The following is a 22,545-nucleotide window of genomic DNA, read 5'->3' as shown; positions in this document are numbered from 1 at the left end:
TCTGGGGGTGACCAGAGACCTCACATTAGAAAAACAGAGGAAAACAAGGAGGAAGAAAGGAATAATTCTTTTCCTTCTTTTTCCTGAAGCTAACATGGTTCTCAAACTGCTCCAGCCTTCAGAAAGCCAGGCCTGGCTGGGGCATTAGCCACAACTTTATCTGCAGCCTGATGCAGCTTCGCCATGTGCACAGAGGGCTCCGTGCCCCAGATCACAACACAAGGGCAGTGACGCTGGAGTCACTGCTCTGGTGACAGGGCAGGCAGCAACATCTCCTCCTTAACCTCTCTGTCAACGCAACCTTCTGTGCACCAACTCTGCTCTTCTCTCTTTTAAACACAGGGGTAAAATGGTATTTTCCCAGGTTGCAGTGTCACTTGGAAGCATATGGACACAGTGATTCATATTCCAAAGCCTCTGTGCCAGACTTTCCTGGGATTTACAGTAATAGCAATGGAGCTTCATGAAAGCACTCATAAAAACTTGAACTTACAAAAACCCCCAAGGCCAACTCCCCTCCTCCCAGCTGACTCAGGGGTAACTCCTATCAGTTACAGCACTTGTGCACCAGCAGCTTTCTCATCTCAGATATCCTGAGCTGATCTCATGCTCCCAGAAATGCAGATGGGGCAAATGACTTGGTGCTTATGCAATACCTCCTCTGCTTATCTGTGCCCATAGCTTTAACGGCAGGGGAATGTAAGGTCCTGATGCAAAAACATCACATGCAGGAAGTACAATTGGACCTCCCTAATTTCATTAGAATTTGGTTTTTAATTGTTCTGGAAGCTGACATCACTTTTTCCAGCGGGCAGAGCCTGGATGGTCAACTCCGGCCTCAGCAGCTCTCAGGCACCATTTAAAAGACTGATGGGAAAACGTGCACTTCCCGTTAATCCCAGTGCTGTGAATAGTGTTAGTCATCCCTGAACTTGGCACCAGAGCAGCCTGTTTGCTATGCTACAGCGTCAGGAAAGGCTACAAATTACAACTTTAATAAAAAATGCTAAGTTAAAAAGGTATTAAGGCTGGGAGCTGGATTTAGTGCGAATCTCAAGACCTGCTTTATGCCACCTTTCCATGACTAGTCTTTCCCTCTGCAGAGAGCCAGAAAGTTATTCATTAGCATTAACGAGTCAAATAGTTGGATGGCTCTGAATGGGCTTTGATATTCAGAGAGGACCAGCGTGCATTTGACACCAATCCCAAGCTCCTCATTTTTGATGCTACGTTAAATATTACAAAATCTAGCGGGGTACAATGACCTTTCCAACTCAAGTCAATTAGGGGAAAAAGCCAGTAAGACCAGCCTGAAGGCTACAAAATCCAGCCTGAAAGGCTGAAAGGAATTTCGTGTCAGGGAAGCAACGGTAAAAGAGAATTCACATTGAATTTGATTGTGCAGCTCTAACACTGGGCTCTCTGCAAGCTTTTTTGTTTCCACCAAGCTCCTGCTAGAGATCCAGCTCCAGATCCTCCATTCCTGAGAATGCTCGAGTCCCAGACGGATCTTACTGAGGGTTTTTGGAGTTGCCTGATATCACAAAGATGATTTTTATCTGTCAACAGAGTGAATTTGATACAGAGCAGAGACACACACAGACCCCCATTGTGCCACATGGAGAGAGTGCCTCTCCGGGGCACGCCAGCACCATTATTGTGGGTAAATGTGAAGGGCCTGACCCACCTCCAGAGAACCTAAAAGCTGCATTTCATTTACCAGCACATTTGCATCAAGCTCTGAGCTCTCTCCAACATCTTGCCTTAAAAATGCAATCAAAGCTGCCCCAGCTCTCCTGCTGGGGCTCCAATATTAATGCCACCTGAGAGCACAGATTGCAGATTTAGCTGGAAGTGAATCACAGTGCCAATTTAGTGGGGAAAAAAAGGAGAATTAATCAAGTATACTGCTTGTCCATTTCATTTCCATAGAACAGTTGCATAACCCCATGTTTGGAGCATGTTTTATTCACTGCTTACCTTCTGGAATGCACTAATACTTTAATACACCACTAATATATAACAGAATGGATCATTCACTGATTCCTCCAGCATTGAAGTGAGTCTGGTTTAATGGACACGGTAAATTAATAGCAGAAAAATAAATCCATTAGCAAGCAGCCTTACACCAGAGCTCAGTGTAAACCACTGCAAACGCCTCAGACCTGTGTGAAGAACCTTATTCCCTAATATTTTACAATTAACTGGAGACCTGGCAGCCAGAAAGACAAAAGTATTGGACTTAAATTCATGGTTCCTGTTTGATTTACACTGTTAATTTGATAGTGAGGAAAGAGAGTAAACAGGTCTCATACCTAAAGCACCAGAACCGCCCCTGGGGCTGATGTGTGTTTGCTCATACAACAGCGACACAACTGTGCACACCCTGAGGCAGGGATGAGCAGCCCAGGTAATGGCTTGGGTTGGGTGGTGGTTCCCTGTCCTTGGTACGCAGCCCTGATCACCTGTCTGCACGGCTCCTGACTCAAAGCAGTTAAACCAAGCATGCTGATACAGATCTGCTCCCCGGGTAGGTGCAGCTTTACCACGCTGTGGCTGCAGGGACAGCCAGGTTGGTGCGGACACATCAGCTTCTCGAGGGTTGTGGCTCAGAAGAGGCAGAGCCCCAGCTGAGCTCGCTCCTGCACTGCCCAGGTCTGCATGCCTCTTCTCCATGTAGGAGGCCAGAGACCCAGCTCCAGCTTACAAACAAGCACAAGGAGCACCACAAGATGTGCTACCCCTGTTATAATAGTGATAATAGAGGAGGAAGATGGAACTGGAAAACGGAACATGTCCATGGTGGGTTTTGAATGTCTCCAGAGAGGAAAATTCCACACCCCTCTGGGCAGCCTGTGCCAGGGCTCTGACGCCCTCAGCATAAAGAAATTCTTTCTCATGTTGAGATGACACTTGTTGTGTTTCAGTTTATGGCCATTGCTCCTTGTCCTGTCGCTGGGCACCACGGAAAAGAGTCTGGCACCATCCTTCTGTCACTTGTGTTTGAGATACTGATCTGCACTGATGAGATCCCATCTCAGTCTGCTTTTCCCTGGACTAGCCAGGCCCAGCTCCTGCAATCCCTCCTCATCAGAGAGATGCCCCTGACCCCTGAGCATCCCTGTGGCCCTAACACAGGGCCAGCATTTCTGCTGGAGACAGCCCAAAGCCTCCAACACTTCCACGAGCATTCCCCTCCTGCCATGCTCCTGTACCAACCCTCCTTCCTGTTCCCATGGTCCAGGTACACAGCACCAACCCCATGCAGAGCCGCTTCGCTTCCACTGAGGGGAACAATGCCCAAAGCGCTCAGAGAGAGCTCAGCAATGGCAGAAAATTCCCTTCTGCAGAGATTAACAAAGGGAGGTTTCGAAATCTGCGCTGCCGAGTCTGAACTTTCAGCTTTTTCCAGCTTGGCTGGATGCGACTGGTTTGTGTTTAAATGTTTCAGTGAATTAACCAGTGAGGTTGTTAATGCAAAACATTCACCAGTGCCGTGCCAAGGGCCCCGCTTACAACATTAATTCCTGTGACCTTCTGCAAACCTCGCCTAGAAACAGCCACCGGGCAGCACCATGGACCAGGCAGCCCTGCTCTGCCCCAGCCCAGCCAGCGCTGGGTGCTCAGCGCTCACCCAGGGCTGCGTGCTCCACCATGGCTCTGGTGTTCGATGCGGCTCTGCTGAGGAGTGAATGCTCAAACAGGAAAACATCAGCAATCAGCACCAAAATAGAAGTAAAATAACAGTTTTCGCAGCACTTTGGGTGCCTGCAAGGCAGGCAGACACACTCCCTAGTTCAGAGACAGTTAATGTTTCTGTCTTATACAAAGCCAAGCACAATATTGACACTTCAAAGAACAGAAGTTTAGGTTTTAAGCTGAAGCTCGGCAGGCCCCGGCTGATAGCAAAGTATAGGGGAGAAAGGGAAAAAAAGAAAAACAATCAAAACTGGGGATAAGAAGTTGATGTTTGAGAGTTTTTGCCTCTCCTCTTTAGGCTCTACCTCCAGCTAGGCCTGGAGATGCAGTTTTGGGAAGTCCACAGATCCCTTCCCAACTCCCCACGAGTAATCAGCAAGTAAAGGCCGGTAACTGGGAGATCCCTAGGGCCAGCAGGAAGGAGCGGTGCCCTTGGAGCACCTGACCCAAGGGCTGAGCCACCTTCCCCTTTCCCAATGCCAAGCTGGTGCCAGCTCAGCCTGGGGCTGGGAGCATTCACCTGGGTGCTGGCGAGAGGAGGAAGAGCAGGTCCACGCAGCAGCGAGTGCAGGCACACGTGGGGCACAGCCCCACAACTGCCCCTGTGCCAGCCATGGGAATCCTGGGGCTCTTCCTCTTGCACTGCATTAGCATCTGTTCTGCATTTGGAGTCTGTTCATGAGAAGTCATGGAGGAGTTTCATCAGTTTTACTCATTTATTGCCAAAATGTGGCTGGTGTGGGCTGGCAGGAGAGAGGAAGGCTGGAGATTCTTGCACCTTCCAGGCTGAGGTGAGAACAGGCAAGGGCTTGTTTCCCAGCCAGGAAACCCAACCAGTTGTCATCTGGGTTTCATCACCATGGAACTGGAGTCACAGACTTTGGTTACAACAAAGGCACAAGGGGAGAAGGCACACAGCAGCATCACCGATAGGCTTTGAGGATGCAATCCCCTGACAGGAACAGTGCGGCTATAGCTAATCCATCCCAGGGACATGCTATGTAGATGGAAACACTGCAGTAACTCAGCAAAGACCTCTCCAGGCTACATCCCTGTGATTCAATATGGACAGACACAGTTAGAGGGAACAGCCCACCTCTTCAGAGCAAATCCCAGCTACCAGGGTGTGGACAGGACTTCTCTTGTAGCTGTACTAGCACAGCTCTGTAACAGAGAAGGAAAGGCAAGATCTGGCAGGGCTGAGCTCCTCTGTTCTTGGCCTGTGGCTGCGCATCCCAGTGTGCTGGAGTCCAGCATCCTCCCTGAATAACCCTGCAGAGCCTGCAGCTGGCAGGGAAGTCACGGGATGGGCCCATCTCCAGCAGCAGAACATCACCTCAGCTCCAAGGGCACATCTCTGCTCCATGTCCTAGGGCTGGCACCAGAGCCTGGTCCATAACCCAACACCAAGGCAGCAACACACTTAATTCCGCTGGAGTTTAACCCATACAGGGCTGCAAGTCAGTAAGATCCACCCCTTCCCCCCGAAAGCAGATTGCTGTGGCACTAACTCTGCAGGCACTCAAAACTCAGGTGCTCTCACAAGAACAAGGAAAGCCACCAGCAACACAATAACCACCACACAAGAGGAGCCGCGCAGGCAAGAAAAGCCTTGTCACATCTCACTATTTCACACTGCACAAATGTACAAACACACACACAAGTTTCAGCAGTTTCGAGCTTCAAGCAGCATCACAGCCAACGTTTGTACTAAGGAACAATTTCTCTCTATGTCCACTGGTCAGGGTGCTTTGTAGCTTAAGCCTGGCTTTGAAAACCCGGGCACAGTATACAGGCAGGGGAAGCGGTTGACCGAACAATCGTATTCATTCTCCAGTCCTTGGCAAACCCACAGTAGAAAAGTGTCTTTTCCATTTAGGCCAGTTAAACAGAGCTATTCATTAAAATCTCACCCTTCTACAAACTGCTGTAGTTCTCCATTTAAAATCTGCCTTGAAGAGAAGACCCCTCTCCTCTGCACTGCAGCACAATGCTCCTCATCGCCCTGCTTCAAGCCATCGCCCATTGTGGAGCTGGGTGTTCAGATTGCTCTGGTGCTTCCATAACAGCAGCAACTGGCCCTTGCAGTGTTACCTGGGCAGGGCTGGTGCTCTGCCTCAGCACCGGGGACCGATGGTAATTACCTCCTTTTTATTTCCAGTGGAGCACAGAGCAGAGCACGATGGAAGGCCAGAAAGGGGCAGCTGAAACAGAACACGATTAGAGTATAAAAATAGGTCACTAGGATAATATAACCTTTAGACTATTGGCAAAGTGCCCCCCTTCGAGACAAGCCTGCGTGCTGTATTTCAGGAGAATGGCAGGAAGAAAAAACCTCCACACAACACACATCAAAACAAAACCACTGCTCATCCCTCGGAGCTTCGCGTGCTTCTGTTTGAACATCACTGACATTAATTCACTCCTTTTCCTCTGCTCTCATCCATTTGATTGAGCACAAAATAAACGTTATGCAATCATACCATTAACATCTTCCAAAAAAATCCAAAATAATCTCTCTTGGCATAGAGGCTTCATTACAGATTCGCTCCGAGTTACACTACTTTAGCCAGGTTCATAGTCCCAGCATCCCAGGGACCCACCTCCATAGCTTCAAGCCTCACATTCTGTCCGTGTTGCAAAACATTCCTGGCATTCCACCAAAGGAAAAGGTCCAGCAGACAGATAATCATCTCTTGACGGAGCCAGCTCCGAGGTTAATGCTACCAGCAGAGCACACCATATAGCATTAATGGAGCTACAAGAAGTCCCTCAGCTCAGCGGTATCTGGGTCCCCCCATCACCTCGCACTCAGATGGTGAACACCAGCCGGGTGGTTTCTACCTGAACAGGACAGTATGAAGGCCTTCTGTGCCTTCTCTGGGAGGTTTCCTTCTTGCTTGCATTGCCAGGGATCTGTTTGTGACTGCAGCTCCACCAGAAGCACCTCCAACAGCCCCGCACAGGTCAGGGGTATCTGCCACACCACGTTCCGACTCGCTGCATGCCTTCTGATCCCACGCTTACAGCTTATTATCCACGTCACCGTTTAGGTAGGCAAGAGCAAAGGGCTGCATCTGCAGCTTTAGCAGATGGAGCACATTTTGGAATGCACATGAAAAGGGATGGGTTCAACCTAAAGTGTACTTTTTTGTATATTTATACGCTGAAATTGCTGAAATGGCTCCAAGCCATAAAGCTATTGGGGAGATCAGAGTGAAACTAGCAGTTCCCAACACAGAATGAGAACCAGAAGTAGATCTTGGCCCACATTACACCTCTGGCAAGGGAATTCGAGCCTTTTAAACCATCAGGAAATGCCTGGCCCAGTGGTGATGGGTCCACAGGTATGAGCACCTGATGGCACAGAGCACCCAAGCACCAGAGCCCACGGAGTTCCCGATGGCTGCAGCCTGCCTGGTCCCAGGGAGTCATTCTGGGGGTCTGAGCTTGTGTTTCTGAAGCACTTCTGCTCACAGCCCCCCTTCCAGGCCTGCACACCCACCTCTGTATGGGAGACCCTGTCTGGAGACCATCACCCCAAATTCAGGCGCCACAGCTCTAGCTGCCACCACATTTAGCGTTAAAGGAAAACCAGCTTTGATACTAGCACCGAAACGATCCCGCTGCAGAACCACAAACCCAAAGCCTGACAGAGGGTCAGACAGCTTCTCACCGAGCATCCAAGTCCCCTGTGCTTGCTAAATTCAGGCGGATCCCCAGCTACCAAGCGGCCAGGGAAGGGGCAGACCCGCAGCAATTCCAGAGAAATAGTGTCCAGAGCTTTAAAACAAGATGTGGGTGGGAAAGACTAAGCCCAGCTACTAAATAGTAGCAGACAGCAAGCGCAGGGCACTGGAGCTTATCATCTGCAGCACAGACTGAGGCTAGGAGAGCTGCAGCCCCTTCCCGGCTGAGCCCTGCTGGATTACTTCATCCACCGTGCCCTTTGCAATATGCTGGCTTCAGGAGCTGCATTACATTGGGGCTTAGCAGCAGCTCCCATTCCCCCACCGCAGTTGGTATAACCAAAAAGACAACTGCAAAATACTTGGGCTGGAAGCAAGGAAACGGGGTTTGGCAGGTCGGGACCGTGGATGATTTTTTTTCCATCCCTGCGGATCCTGCTTCAGCGTCGTCCTTTCAGAGCCCGAGCGCAGGCGATGGCTTTTGCAGCTTACCGGGTCGGCTGGTTTATGGCAATGTTTTTCTGCTCACTGAACTGGCTCATTCTTTGAGCAGAACAAACTGTTCCACGTTGAGGCAGGAGTTGGCTGTGTTTTAACAAAGGATTTTTCCCTTCTGACAGTGTTTTGCAAAAGACCCAAAAAAAGGAGTTTGGAGCCAAGTTACAAAAGGTCAGGAGAGGCGAGTCAAGCACTGGGTGTAGTTCCTGTATGTCACAGCCAGTCAAGGAAATGGGTGGGGAGAAGAGGAATGGCATTTCGAGCTGCAAGAATATGTATAAAGTGATATTAATGAGGAACGGGCTTTTGAATGAGGACAGCGAGTATGCAGGCACTGTAATTTCTGCTTTACAAGAGTAGGCTTGTTAGGTAGGCTGAGGTCTCTGCAATCATTTACCCATGTGAAGTATGCATTTGAGAGCGTTCAAGTAGCACTAGTAGCAAGATAAAGGCTGTCTTATTTGCTTCCCCTCCCCAAGCTGATTTCAAGGAGCTGCCACACTCTCCTCTCCCCTCAGCCAAATGAATATTCAAAAGGCTTTTGCCAGTCAATCACCCACACAATGCTGGGGGAAAGAAACACTGTGCTGAGACCCCCTGTGTGGGACTGGCACCTCGTGCCCCTGCTCTGCTCCAGCATCCAGCATCCCAGCCACTGTAGGGTGCTTGGGAAGGGGGCTGCTGGGTGCCACATCTGCGCCTTTCCCATCCATGCAGCGGGACAGTACTGCTGGAGCTGAGCTGCAAATGGAGGATGAGCATCCACCAGCCAGGGTCCCAGCCCTCCCCAGGACCTGAGGAGAGATCTTCCCTCTCCCCTTCTAGAGGCTGGGACCACAGATGCTTTCAGCATTGGATGGACAGGTTCCTGGTGAGGCCACACTCCCTGTTCAGCACCAGGTAGGGTCAGGGTCTTTCTGCGCTATGCACGGTGCACAGGCAAACCAAGATGTCCAGCTCTGGCCTTGCAGATGTTGGAAGGAGGGGAGTCAAGGGGATCTGCACCAGCTGACAGTCATGCCCAATACTCAAGCTTTTCCAGGCCTCTGAAGATCCCTGAATAGAAAGAAACCACCCACCACTGGAACAGAGCCACTTTTGTGGCTGGAAGGGGCAGATGTTCAACCCCTTACAACAATGCAGCACAACACTTGAGACTGTGAGCAACGAATGCTGCATCCACTTAAAACTGAAGAGGGAAATTAGGGACACCACCTAATTCTAGAACTACCATTTGGTCCTGATGCTTACAGTTCACATACCTACACTGCAAGAGTGGCACAGGGTTTTCTTCCATTGCCTTAAATAGGCAATACCATGGCCTAAAGCATTGAAACCACAAGAACTTCAGAAGCATAAGGTCAGACTGGCAAGCGCTCAGCTCCTTTGGCTGGAGCACCACCTTCCAACGCAGTCCAGCTCCTTTGCAGAACCTACATAAGTGATAGACTTCCAGAAGTCCCCACTTCCCGACAGGTCCTGCTGGCATAGAGTAGGGCAGACCATTAAGAGAGCTCAGAATCCCAACAGCTAACCCTTTGCTGAGATATGCCTGCTGAGAAGCCGAGCCTCAGAAGTCCTCCTCACCACACCAGCAGTAGGATGATATTTGAGAGCTGCCAAGAAGAGTGAGCATGGAGAACTACATCGCTCCTCCTTCCTTTCTCCAAAATACTCACCATTTCTTTTAGGACTGATAGGGAGAGAAGAACAGATTTGGGATTTCATTCTCCATGGGCAAGATCCAGGCATCCAAATCCGGCACCTGCCAGCCACGCACAGCCCTTGCCATTTGCTCTTTGCTTTGAAAACTGTATTTGTTCAGAGCCGTTTGTCAAGGCACCCTGCCCAGCAGAGTGCAGGGATACAGAGCAAAGATCAAGGGTTATTTGTGACATGCACTGTGCTCGTCAGGACTCGGCTCTTCCCCCAGCTGCTCAGTGACACTTGGAATGGGCTGTCCTTGCTGCAGAGTCATGATGTTTTCAGTGGAAAACTCACCAAGCTCCGTGGGTCAGCTGTGAGCTGAAAGAATCCCAGTTATTTTCTGCTGGAAGCTAAAGGAATTTCCTTACTCTCACAAGTCAGACATTTAAAATCAGTTTCAAGCACAGTTGTGATAAACAAATCATGTTCTCCTTTCCTCTCCTGGTTTTCTGGGTGGTTGGGAAACCATGCCTGCTGGTCCAACCAGCCTATCCCTCAGCTGAATTCATTCACAAGGGGAACTGAGGAAACCCAGCAAAGCCAGATCCCTGCCTCCAGAGCTCTCCCCCTTTGACACTCAATCCCCAGGGACCTGATTCTTTGAACACCATTTAACCCCCCCCAGACCACCAAGTATTTGGCTTTTCCCCCCTTCCTGTGCAGGGCAGAAGGCTGGGAGTTGGGCTGTCCGCTTCCTACAAGGGACAGGGGAGCAGGACTTCAGCCCCCTGCCAACAGCCACCCAGCACAGTCCTTGGTGGCAGGAAGACGAGCTCACCAGCCCAGTCCACCAGCCCTCATCAACAGCTGGGACCAAAACAGCTTCCAGCAGACTGATGAAGAATGCAAGAGGCTGTCTGATGGCCCACATACAGGGTTTGGGGTTTTGGACTGAGGTCTCCAGCAAGTCTTTGTGCAAAATCACAGAATCCCAGCCTGGTTTGGGGTGGGAAGGGACCTTAAAGCTCATCCAGTTCCAACCCCTGCCACGGGCAGGGACCCCTTCCACTAGAGCAGCTTGCTCCAAGCCCCTGTGTCCAACCTGCCCTTGAACACTGCCAGGGATGGGGCAGCCACAGCTTCTCTGGGCACCCTGTGCCAGCGCCTCAGCACCCTCCCAGGGAAGAGCTTCTGCCTAAGAGCTCATCTCAGTCTCCCCTCTGGCAGGTTCAAGCCATTCCCCTTGGCCTGTCCCTACATCCCTTGTCCCAAGCCCCTCTCCAGCTTTCCTGCAGCCCCTTTAGGCACTGGAGCTGCTCTCAGGTCTCCCCTTCAGGAGCCTTCTCTTGTCCAGGCTGACCCAGCCCAGCTCTCTCAGCCTGGCTCCAGAGCAGAGCTGCTCCAGCCCTCGCAGCATCTCCATGGCCTCCTCTGGACTCGCTCCAGCAGCTCCATGTCCCTCTCACGTTGCTGCCCCAGAGCTGGGTACAGGACAATACTGATGGACTCAGGAATTTGTGGATCACAAGGCCCTGATACGAGGAGATTCTTTTAAAGACTCCAAGAGTGCTGGGGAATGGCTCCCTTGCCATGTGTTACTCAACCCATGCACTGCCAGCAATTACTAAGCCTCCACTCTGTATTCAAAGCTCTATACAATGGAGTTTATTATTTTTAAGCCTTTCAGACATCAATGTAGTGAACTTAAGAGAGCTATTTGGAAGATTAAGATACAAACACCACCATATTATTCAATTTAACTCCAACACTGAACACTTATTTCTGTAAAGAGTCACAGCTAATGCCACATTTCCAATTGCCAACAGAGACAAATACTTACAGCTTTAAGTCACATTGCAGCACAGTCTGGTAAACCAAATTTAGGAAATAAGAACTAGGAAATTACTATCATTACGCAACTAATGCCCAATTACTGCCAAGCCATACTGAGCCTATCTCCAGGTCTTGGCCATAGGCTTCAAACACACACCCATAGCAACTACAACCCAAGGAAAGCTCCACTTTCTGCATGTGCAACCAGGTGTGAAGTTACCCACACATCCCCAACAGCTCCATCAGCTGGTTTCTAAATACCTCATATATTCACACAAGTGCAAAGAGGGCTGTCAGCACCTCACCACCCCAGCTCCTTGCCTGTGAAGGACAGTCCCGCAGAGGAGAGCAGCTCCAGAAGAAGAACCCAATCCATGACTGCAGACAGGTCCCAGGGCTTTCTGTCCCCCCTAACAGTAAATAGAGCTCACTGACAGCTGCTTGCTTTGCCCAAATCAGACATGCAGCAGGTGGCATAAAGGGGAGGAACGGGGAAAAGGATCTGTGCCAGGTTTGCTGTCATCTGGAGAGCCCAGTGCTGCATTTCACCCTCTTGAAATCACCCCACCTTTCACAAACCTCTGTGAGAGACAGACAAGGCAGGGTGCAGGATGAGCTGGGTGGGAACACCATTTTCCCATGGGAATAAGGGAACAATCCAGGAATGAACTAAGAATCAATAAAAAAAATACTAAAATATCAGTTTGCCCATTTGAAGGCTCATTTCACTGGAGCTGACTTCACTTGGAGCCTTTGGAGAAAAGCTGTCCTCAGGAATCTAGAATTTCCCATCCCTTTAACTGAACATGGAAAATTTGTCATTGCAGAGTGTACCATGGATAACAAATATTCCTGACTTCCACCACCAAAAGCAGCAGAGCCTATGTTATAACCTCAGAGAAACAGAAGCAAGAGCTCCTCCTCCTTTTTCAGACAGAAGTGAAGGGTGGTCTCATGACACCAGCCTAAATCATTCCTCCTCATCATCAGGACGAGTCCGTATCATCAACTCTGAGATAACTCAGAAAACAGCAGGATAAACTCAACTGCAAGAGGATGATAATGCAAAACTAACATTTATCCTGTGTCAGCAGGCAGGCTGCAAACACAGGAGTGGGAGGACCGGCTGGCTCGGGGGCTTGGGAATGGCACGATGAGCCTTTCATTCCTAGAGCAGCAGGCCAGACCACAGTCACAGTAGCAGAATGTGGTCCTCCAGGCACCTGCTTCCTTCCTGGGGCTGGGAGAGAGCAGGCTTGGAAGCATTTTAACACTACTGCACTGAAACGACAGCGTGTCACAGTGGATAAGGCTCAGGGCAGCAGAACTCCCTCCAAACACAAGCTCATCATCACCTGCAGCAGAGGATGAGGTGAAGCGATGTCTGCAGCACGGGGGAGATGTGTTCTCAGTCTGCAGACTCATCCCTGATCAAGCCACTTGCAGACAAGGCAGCTTCACAGTGACACAAACAAGGGCAATGCTCTGCAGATCAATCCCACCAGTCCTTGGGTGAAGCTGCTCCCCAGGGGGCTGGCACCAGGCAGAGCAGCCGAGCAAGAGGGTTCATTAAAGGTCCCTGAAGTGTTCACACACCGCACAGACGAGGCTCTCAGTGCCATGGGTTAGTGGCGGCCTCGGCAGTGCTGGGGAGCGGTTGGACTGGATGAGCTTAAAGCTATTCTCCAACCTGGCTGACTCTATGATTAAGGGAGCTCTCCATGGGTTAACATAAAATGCTCTGTACCTTGCAGTGTGAGCTGGGGAGGTGGTTTCCAGCACTGCCCAAAGCACCGCAGAGCTCCGTGCTGCTGCTTTTGGGGTTCTCCTCAATCATCTGCTTCCACACGGAAAGGACTCAGCAGTCGCTGTGGGCAACACCCAAAATTCATGGGCAGCTGCTCCCATCCGTACCCTTCATGCTCTATCCTAAAACAGGGCACAAGCCTCATCACTGGCAAGTGCTGGTGAGTGGTGAAAAGCTGCTAGTGAAGAAGACACCCTCACCCATGGGATTACTCATGCTGCCACCCTGGGCAAGGTCCCCTGGCACTGCAGCTCCCCACCAGCCAAGTGCTGCTCGTAGGAGGATATTCAGGTTACAGCGAGCAATGCACCACTCGCCGCCCCGGAGAGCATCCACGTGTTCTGAAACCGCTCACCAGGGATATCTGTGTTAGGAGATGGCTGCCAGCCTCCTCCTCGCTGCCTGGCATCTTCTCCTCATCCCTCCCTCCCCTGCCAGCAGTTATTCCCATGTTATTCTAGATTATCCCTGGGAGACACTTGCTGAGCCTCCCCCCAGAGCTCTGTGATCCTGCAAGAGACAACTCAGAAGGCGCTTGGAAGCTGCACGCTGTGTGATACACATGCGTGATCATACATAGGATGTGACCATATACATGCCTGCCCCAGCATACAGAGTGCCTTGAATGATTAAAAGCCCCACAGCTTAGAGACTGGGGCTTTGGTGCTTGGGAAGGGCAGGACAGGGATGAAAGCAAAGCTGCTGTCCAAGAGGGATGCATTCCTCAGCTGCTGGGCCATGCCCCTTGCACAGGGGATACAAACATCATACAAGAGATATTCAGAGCAAAGCTGACAGCGCTGCCCCCAGGTTACACTCTGCTGCGTTGGTGAGCTCCTCCTCAACAGGCTGCACAAGTCACTGAACCCAGCTGCAGGATCAGGGGCAGACACAGGCATCTGTATTCTCATTAGTCCTGGGAAGCCAGACATTCCCCAGGAGCACTTTCACCAACGCACAAACACATCACAGCCCCATCTTCTGCCCCATCTCAAAGATGCTCATTTCCACCTGCTCAACCACAGCACTCCACACTGACTGGAGCTCTGTCACTGACATGGGGCAGGGGTCTCAGGTTCTCCCTGATCCAAAGGCTTATCCCATGGGAATAGCAAGGAGTCTCCACAGCACACTGTGGAAGCCAGAAAGCCTCATGACCCCCAGCTGTCTGCCTTTACAACTGGGAGGTTTCAGCATGTTTCAGGGATGCTGGGAAGCGTCTCTTGACATCTAGGAAGTGGTCAAAGGGGTGGTCAGCACTGCTACCCTCACTGGGAAGGAAGAACCAAAAGGGTGAGAAGTGAAACCATCTGCCCAAAGTGCATCACACCCCCGCTATGGAAAAGGGCACGGACTGCCTTCCCACTGCCAGACTCCTGGTTGGAAGGGAAATGCTCTCTGGTGTGCTCCAGAAAGGGAAATGAGGCACAGAGCAATTTTAAATAACTTGCCCAAGGTTACAGGAAGCTCACAGCAAAGCAAGTAACTGAACCCAGACTGAGCCCCAGTCACGGTACTTCATAGAATGGTTTGGGCTGGAGGGACCCTAAGGCTCATCCAGCTCCAACCCCTGCCACGGGCAGGGACCCCTTCCACTAGAGCAGCTTGCTCCAGGCCCCTGTGTCCAACCTGCCCTTGAACACTGCCAGGGATGGGGCAGCCACAGCTTCTCTGGGCACCCTGTGCCAGCGCCTCAGCACCCTCACAGGGAAGAGCTTCTGCCTAAGAGCTCAGCTCAGTCTCCCTCTGGCAGGTTAAAGCCATTCCCCTTGGCCTGTCCCTACATCCCTTGTCCCAAGCCCCTCTCCAGGTTTCCTGCAGCCCCTTCAGGCACTGGAGCTGCTCTCAGGTCTCCCCTTCAGGAGCCCTCTCTTGTCCAGGCTGCCCCAGCCCAGCTCTCTCAGCCTGGCTCCAGAGCAGAGCTGCTCCAGCCCTCGCAGCATCTTTATCAGAGAACATCCTTTTAATGGGTCACCGTTAGCCAGAAACCCGCCCAGTTTGCATTCTAAAGCACTGCCAAGAGGTTCTGCTGAACTACATTGGCACAGAATTATTACAAGTTTCCTGCCCAAACTCAAAGGGTTATTTTGGAAATAAAATGACATGAGGCTTGCTCCACGGTTGGTGTTGCTGAGCAGACACCTCCCCAGTGATGCACAGAGCTCAACTGCCAAGGGCTTGTAAGGCTCCAGGTCAAGCAGGGACATAAGAAGTTGTTTCTCCTCTGCAGTTAATGGCTTTGAGTTGAAGGGTGGCCTGCAGTGAATCAAAGTTCACCAGTTCCCAAGTTTCACGTTCCATTTGCATCTTCATTCATAAATACCTCTGCATGGAACAGAATACTGCAGCCTTAGCACTGGGCCATGCACCAAAAAGCCTTTCCCTTCGCATAAGGCCTCTCCTTGAGCATGGTGTTCATCAGTTTGTGTTGCTACAAAAACAACCAAATGGCCTTTATCCAGCTTTCATGGGCCATAGGCACAGTTCCTTTCCTTCCTAATGAAAACCTGCCTGCAGCATCCCTCAGCACTGGAGCCTTCCATACCTCAGGGTACCCTCACCACGCACAGCAGGCTGAAGGCATCTCAGTAGCATCCTGGCTGGGTGCTCCTGTGTGCCTGCAGTGTGGGGACACTGTCAGCAGTGACATCCCCCATGTACCCCAGTGCCTCCCTGGGGGGCCTCACCTCACTCACAGAGGAACAGCAGAGCCCAGGCTGCAGCATCCCCCCATGCCCCAGAGTGACTCCAGAAAGGGGAGAAGCTCTTGCAACTGGCAAACAGGAACAGCAAACCCAAACCCTTCTATAGACAGATGCAATTCTTCATGCAGAGTCAATCAGACCACATGCATGGCTATCGACAGCACTCAGATCACTTCCAGCTGATGACAAACAGTGAAAGTGTTGGGCAATAGGTGTGGAAAGGGCCATGCAGGATAGAATTTGCCTTTCACGCAATACAGTGTAGTGTGGGCTGAACTGGGGGGGAGTCAGTGCAGTCAGTGTAGGTCTAGCCAAGAAGTTTATGCAGTGTTTAAGCATCTGGGGGCCTCATCTTCCTGAGTACAAGCAATTTAATTTGTCACACACATGATATTGCATGAGTGCCCCAGGCAGCCAGGTCAGTCAGAAGAGTGCAAAGGGAGGGATGAGGGGAAGGGATGGAAGGGCATCAACAGAACAGTGTCTGAGGTGAAAGCTGGGGAGAGTTACACATACTGATTGGGAAGATAGGAGAATGAAAATGGGGGTAGAGCCCTGTGGTGAGACCCCAGAACAGCTCCACTGCTCCATGCTCAGGACTGTGGCTGCCTGCCTGGGGCATGGTGAGCACTGCTCAGTGCTCAGCCCAACCATCACCTTCCGAGGGAGCATCAGAAGCCACTGGCTCCATAGGGGCAGAGAAAAAAGGACAGAAAAGAGGGCATCAACAAGCAAACAATAAAAACAACCAAAAGGGAGAACTTCACCTCCAATAAGAGGAAAAAAACCCACTACCACCAAAAAAACCCAAACCCTAAGAAAGCCCAAGCACCTCTGAATTACATGGATAAGCACAGTTCTGCTGTCAAAGCCTCTGAGCAGGGAACGCTGTACTTTGTGCTCTGCTGCAGATTTGCAGGTAAACATTTGCTCCCAAGAAACATTTTTCTTCAGGTGGGGAAATGAAATACACCTTGTCCCCATCTCTTCCCTACTGGCTGCGCAGCTATTTGGTGGAATGGTTGGTGGCAGCAGTGAGGATGACAACCCTGCCCCAGCCCAGCTGGTTCTAAAGCTGCTCACTAGAAGACCTTTCTGCCACTCCTGAACACCCAATGCACATAAACCCTGGTGAGGAGAAGGCTCAGTGCTGCAGCTGGGACCCAAGGTTACATGCAAAGCACCCAGTGTTGTGAAAGCCTCACGTGCTTTCCACAGCCCGGCTCCTGCCTTCACTAACAACACACCACTGATGGGGATGTACCCCTCAGCCTCTGCAGAACCACCTCCAGCAGGTTACCAGCAACCACAGCTGATAACAAGAGCCCTACACACGGGGGCTGCAGGGGCGTGATATCAACTATAGCAAAAATTTGCTTGCCTTGACATCTTATTCCTGCTTCCTCACGTTGTGGGAGTGCCCAGGGGCCTCAGCCAAGCCAGCATCTGCCCTGTAAAGCTCAGGCTGGAGAAGTGCATTTGCACATGCGCGGCCATCTCTCTGTAGAGCCTGTCACCAGCAGCTCACGCCTTTACAAAATGAATAATTATTTATAGTATATTTATTACATTATTTACATTATATTATTTTTATTAATTCATATTATAATATATTTAGTTTAGGAATAAGTAATGGTCAGGTTTGTGGAGAGGAGGCGCAGCAGTGGGGCGGGAGGGCTACGGGGAGCTCCTGCACCAGGGCTGGAGCCAAGCCACCAGCCAGGCACCACAGACACTGCTGTCCCTGGGTGCTGAGCTCGGCCTCCCAGCAGCCCAAACACCCTGGTCACAGTGCTGTGCATGGAGCAGGACCTCTAAACCCCTGCAGGAACAGCTGTTAACCTGAACAGAATTCAGGTCTGAGATTGATTCATAGGAAGGATGAAATCAAGAGGTAAAAATAACACCTCTAACACACCAGTGACACCCCGAGCCCTCAATACAACACTCTATTTACAGGCCAGGAGCATTCCTCACTGCTCTTACCTTCATCTGAGTCAGTGGGTGCTTTGGAGGAGCCTGTCTGAAGGCAACAGCAGCCCAAGGAGCAGCCGAGCCCAAGAACTGGGACTGCAGGAGGAGAAGTTAAATCTCTGAAGAGAAAACTGAGCCCAGCTCACTGGGTTTTGGTCCAAAATTCAAGCGCTGAAAGTTGAAAACTGAAAACATTTCCTCCCCAAATGCACTAAATTCCTATTTTCCTATTTCAAAGCTTTCTACATGCTTCAGCATCCAAAACTGCGCTTCCCAAATGCACTGCAGGAATGGGGTGCTGTAAACAGTTTTACAACAAGGAAGGTTAACACACAGCATATTTTCCCCATTGCTTCAATACATCCTGCAAGCTTGGCAAGCAGGAAGTCTATTTAAACACAGAATTTATTATTATTTATTTATGATTTACTATTTATTGTTAATGAATTGTTTACTATTTCTTACATATTATTCCTTATTTATTCTTTATTTCAGCAAGCAGGAAAGAGTCTTTTAAAAATCTAAGGTGGGGAAGAATTAGCTCACCAAGACCATGAACAGGTTTGCTTTGCATTTTCAGCCCAAGAGGAGAGCAAGGCAGGAGATGTGCCTGCTGATGCACACAACAGCACCATCAGTTTAAAGCAAATGAACCGGGAGGGAGAGGGCATCAGAGGAGGGTGATGGGGAGAGAAAGCGGCCGAGGTCCTAAGAAGACACTGGAAAGCCTCCATGTGCCACACAGGACTATGACACACGCTGCTACAGAGCCATGAGTGGTCTCTGGTGCAAGCCCTTGAGTAATAAAGGACATGATTTCTGCAGATGCAATTCACAGGAATCCTTCCCACTCACCCAGTGACCCTCCACACAGAGCATCCTAATGCATCATCACCATCTTTCCATGGCAAATACCAAAGGATATGAAACTGAATTTCCTTCTCCCTTCTCTCCCTCCCAACAGAGCCTGACCCTGTTCACCAAGGCAGAGTGAAGCTACAACAGCTTTACCCTCTTCTTCCTACTGAATTCCCTGCCATGGTAACACAACCCAGGAGCAGCAACACTCACTGCCTTTGCAAGATCACTGCCATGAGGGGTTTGAGGACCCACCTACTATGCCATTAATTGAGGCCAGCTCTCAGGAGGCCGAGGGTGCACATGGATCCCAGCACATCATGTGCTACACTAGGGTCCATCAGTTTATTCCTACCAATTTAACAGCCTGGATGTAGCCTGCACAACTGGAAATGTGTCAGGAAGCCTAGAGCAAACATACAATCATAGCATGGTTTGGGCTGGAAGGGACCTTAAAACTCATCCAGTTCCAACCCCCTGTCACATCCAGCCTGGCCTGGAATGTCTCCAGGGATGTTGCATAAATTGCTTCCTTCTTAGGGACACCTAGAGTAGAACCCCAGACCTGTACTCACCATGGGGCAGAGCAGGGCTCAAAGGTTAATGCAGCAAACCACTGTATTAGCACTGATTTCAGGCATGGGGCTAGAACAGCCTTAATCCTGCAATCTCTGCCCAGGGTGCACAAGGAAGGAAGGAACATGGTCCATGGAGCACCCGGAGCCTGCGGTGGCGGCAGTGACCTACCTGCACTAGGGACCACATCCTCGGCCTGTCCTTCTCCAGCTCCTCTTCCACACTCCCAGGCATCTTTAAAGTGCGTCAGTTACCGCAGCTGCGCCGGGATTCAGGGCTGGAAGAAAGGACACACCACAAATCACTGCTGTGCCTCCAAAGGACGAGACCCTTGCTTAGGAAAGGACAGAAGTAAACCCAAACCACTGATCAGCTCTACGTGTCTCTCAGCTCATACTATTCACCCCGCCATGCTCCCACAGTGCATCCTCCCTGGAGCATCCCAAACCACACACCTTGAATATTCTTTTTGCCCACTCATTAAGCAAAGACATCATTTATCAGAAGCTAACCAAGCTGGCCGAATTACCCACTGAATTGCTCCCCACCTGGTATAAAAGGACAAACCTCCTGGATACACCTCCCAGCTCCTGGTCCCACGAATGGAAACCTCCACTGGCCAAGGAAGTATTCAGAGCAGCAATCACAGCCCCTGAGCGACACCGCTGCAGCCGGGAGCTATACATAACCTGCAGCTCTGCTTGGAGCTGGGGGCTGCTTCTCTGCCCTTCATTTTCCTCTGCTGCCATCCAGTCCCCATTCCCTCATCCCGGAGAAGCAGCAGAGCCAGCCCCGAGGCATTTCATAATGCTAACCTTAACCACCGAAATGAATAACCAGCCAAGTGGATTTCTGGGATGAAGTTCAGAGCAGGGGAGAAAACAGCCCACTGGAAAACAAAGTCACCCTGGGAAAAGGTGAGCCAGAGAGTGAAAAACAGGAAAACAGGGTCGTGATTCCTCAGGAAAGGAAAACTTGCACTTGTTTGCTGCAAGCATGGGCAGCGACAGGTTCTGCTCCCCCAGCAGCACGTCCCAAGTGTCTGTGCTGCAGCCAGCACAAGTGCTCTTGTCCCCTAAGGTTCCCTCCTGCTGCTGTGCTGCTGAGGCTGGATCCTGCTCGCCATACCCTGCACACAACCAGCGAGTCCATTCGGTTCAAGTAAGTAACTTAAGAGATGGGAGAGCTCACAGAATCACCAGCACCGCTCAGCCCCTCCAAACCCCTGCAGGCACGAGGCTCCCACTCTGCCTGTACCCACACAGACCAAACCCCAGGGGATGAGAAAGAATAGAGGGGGGAGAAAAGGCAAAGGAACCGGGGGAGCGTTGAAGGATGTGCAAAGGTTTTCCCTCACTCAGGTGCCCCCACGCTCCCTGCTGCAGAGCCACTTGGGCAAAGCTCCCCCAGACCCACAGCACCGGCTGCTGCATGGCGTGTGCTGCATCCTGACTGCTGCACGGTATCTTCCCAGTTTAACTGACGGGAAACACAGCGAGCACAAAGCTGGGGAGAACTCAGACCCGAGTGTGGCAAATCCCAAGAAGAAAAGCTTCCAATGCCTGCTCGATGCCACAGCTTGTCCGTTTTCCTTGCTTTGCTTTTTTTCCTCCCCTGAACTGAAGGAAAGGCTTATTCTGAACCAATGGGGTTTCAACACACTTGGAAAGATCCCAGTGATGAATGCCTGGACCTTGACATAACAGGTGACAACGCTTCCTGTGCCAAAAAAAGTTTAACATATAATAAGAAACAAATATCAGACTGCTGATGGAGTGGGTTTTTATTCCAGCAGTTTGTGTAAATGTCCTGCAATGACTTACACAACACCAGCACCAAGCAGTGCTAACAGCACGGCCCCAGCTGCTTGTCTGCCATTCTCCCTCCACCACCTCTCCCTGCATTGTATGAGCTCTCTCTGCTATGGTAGGTTTAACATCATTGATATGGTTGAATCCTTTAAGGATTGAATCCTTTAAGGTTCAACCTTAGACCTTAAAGGTCGAATCATAGAATAGTTAGGGTTGGAAAGGACCTTAAGATCATCTTTTAAGGAGGCTTTACCAAACAAGACTGTGATTCTTGGAGTACCTAAACTTCCTTCAGGTATTAAAATCCCAGCATCTGAGAGCCACGATACACTCAGGTCCCGTCTCCCCATTCCCACTGCCTGCCAGGCCACCCATCGTCTTTACCATCCCTCTGCCATCCTCCCCACATCTTAGGGTTTCCTCAGGCTCGAGCCTGCAAACAGTTCCAGACCAGAGAATACATTCCCCAAGTATCAGACTTGACGCAGAGAAAAGGCATCCTCAGGTTAAAGCCTTGATGCCTGATCCAGCTGGGACAGCAGGCTCGGCAGGAGGAATGCCGTCCTGCCAGCAGCATCCCTGTGCAGGGACACACTGAGGGCCTGGGCATTTGAAAGTCAAAACCACTGCAAGGCCTCAAGAACAGAGATTATTCTGTTTCCCTTTCACCTGGCAGCCCCAGCTCAGATTGATTTCTGTTTTCATGGCTGTTTGTTCTCTTCTTGCGCTCTTTTGGGTTTGTTTTTATGACATGTCTGGAAAGGGAACAAGGCTGCCCCAGAACAAAGCCTCCTCGCAGAGCAAAGCCTGGTTCAACCTGATACTCCCAGAAGCAGACAAGGCAGCCCCATCCTGGCTCTCGGCACCCTGCCCTGTGGAGGCTGGGCTGAGGGAGAGCCAAGTGATACGGAAAAGACAAAAAGCACTGCCCTGCCCGCTGGTCCCCAAAGGGGATGCTCTTGGAGCTGCTTCACCTTTTCTTGCTGTTCCCAGGACTGGGAAATAGCTCAGCCATGGAGGTGCTCTGCCAGACACCAGCTTTGGCAGTGATGAGCACCTTCCTGTGGAGCCCACCTGGACCTTCCTGTCATCCATGGGACCTTCTGCACCAAAAGCCAAGAACACGGCAAGGGTTCCTCACCGTGCTCTGTGTCTCAACACCCACAACAGAACAAGTCTGGTCCTTCCCTTCAGTCAGAATCAGTCCAGTTTACAACAGCTCTGATCCAGCAGCTCTCATGGATGGGCTTGAAGTTGGAGCAGGTCCAGAGGAGGCCACAAGCATGATCAGGGGCTAGAGCAGCATGCTCTGGAGACAGGCTGAGAACACTGGGGCTGCTCAGCCGGGAGAAGAGAAGCTGCGTGGAGACCTCAGAGCAGCTTCCAGTGTCTGAAGGAGGCTACAAGGATGCTGGAGAGGGACTCTTCATCAGGGACTGTAGTGATAG

General features: G+C 50.8%; 1 protein-coding gene across 5 annotated transcripts in view; it reads right to left on the bottom strand.

The window, feature by feature from the left end:
- ZHX3 (zinc fingers and homeoboxes 3) overlaps positions 1-22,545 on the bottom strand; it is a 42,814-nt gene that overhangs the window by 6,861 nt on the left and 13,408 nt on the right. For 2 of the 5 annotated variants that reach the window (XM_061441436.1, XM_061441440.1), the window contains exon 2: positions 19,458-19,563. The gene's annotated coding sequence lies outside the window, so the exon portion shown is untranslated. Of the gene's footprint in view, positions 1-7,880; positions 8,344-9,565; positions 9,767-19,457; positions 19,564-19,853; positions 20,523-22,545 lie in introns of those variants that run through there. The other 3 variants (XM_061441437.1, XM_061441438.1, XM_061441439.1) reach the window with 3 other exon arrangements.

This window comes from Pezoporus flaviventris, unplaced genomic scaffold, assembly GCF_033815535.1.
Source record: "Pezoporus flaviventris isolate CSIRO_AGI_PZ_B2104156 unplaced genomic scaffold, CSIRO_AGI_Pfla_v1 ptg000213l, whole genome shotgun sequence".
NCBI classification, from domain to species: Eukaryota; Metazoa; Chordata; class Aves; order Psittaciformes; family Psittacidae; genus Pezoporus; species Pezoporus flaviventris.
Note: the sequence above shows the minus strand (reverse complement) of the source record. Positions and strands in the feature narration are given on the sequence as shown.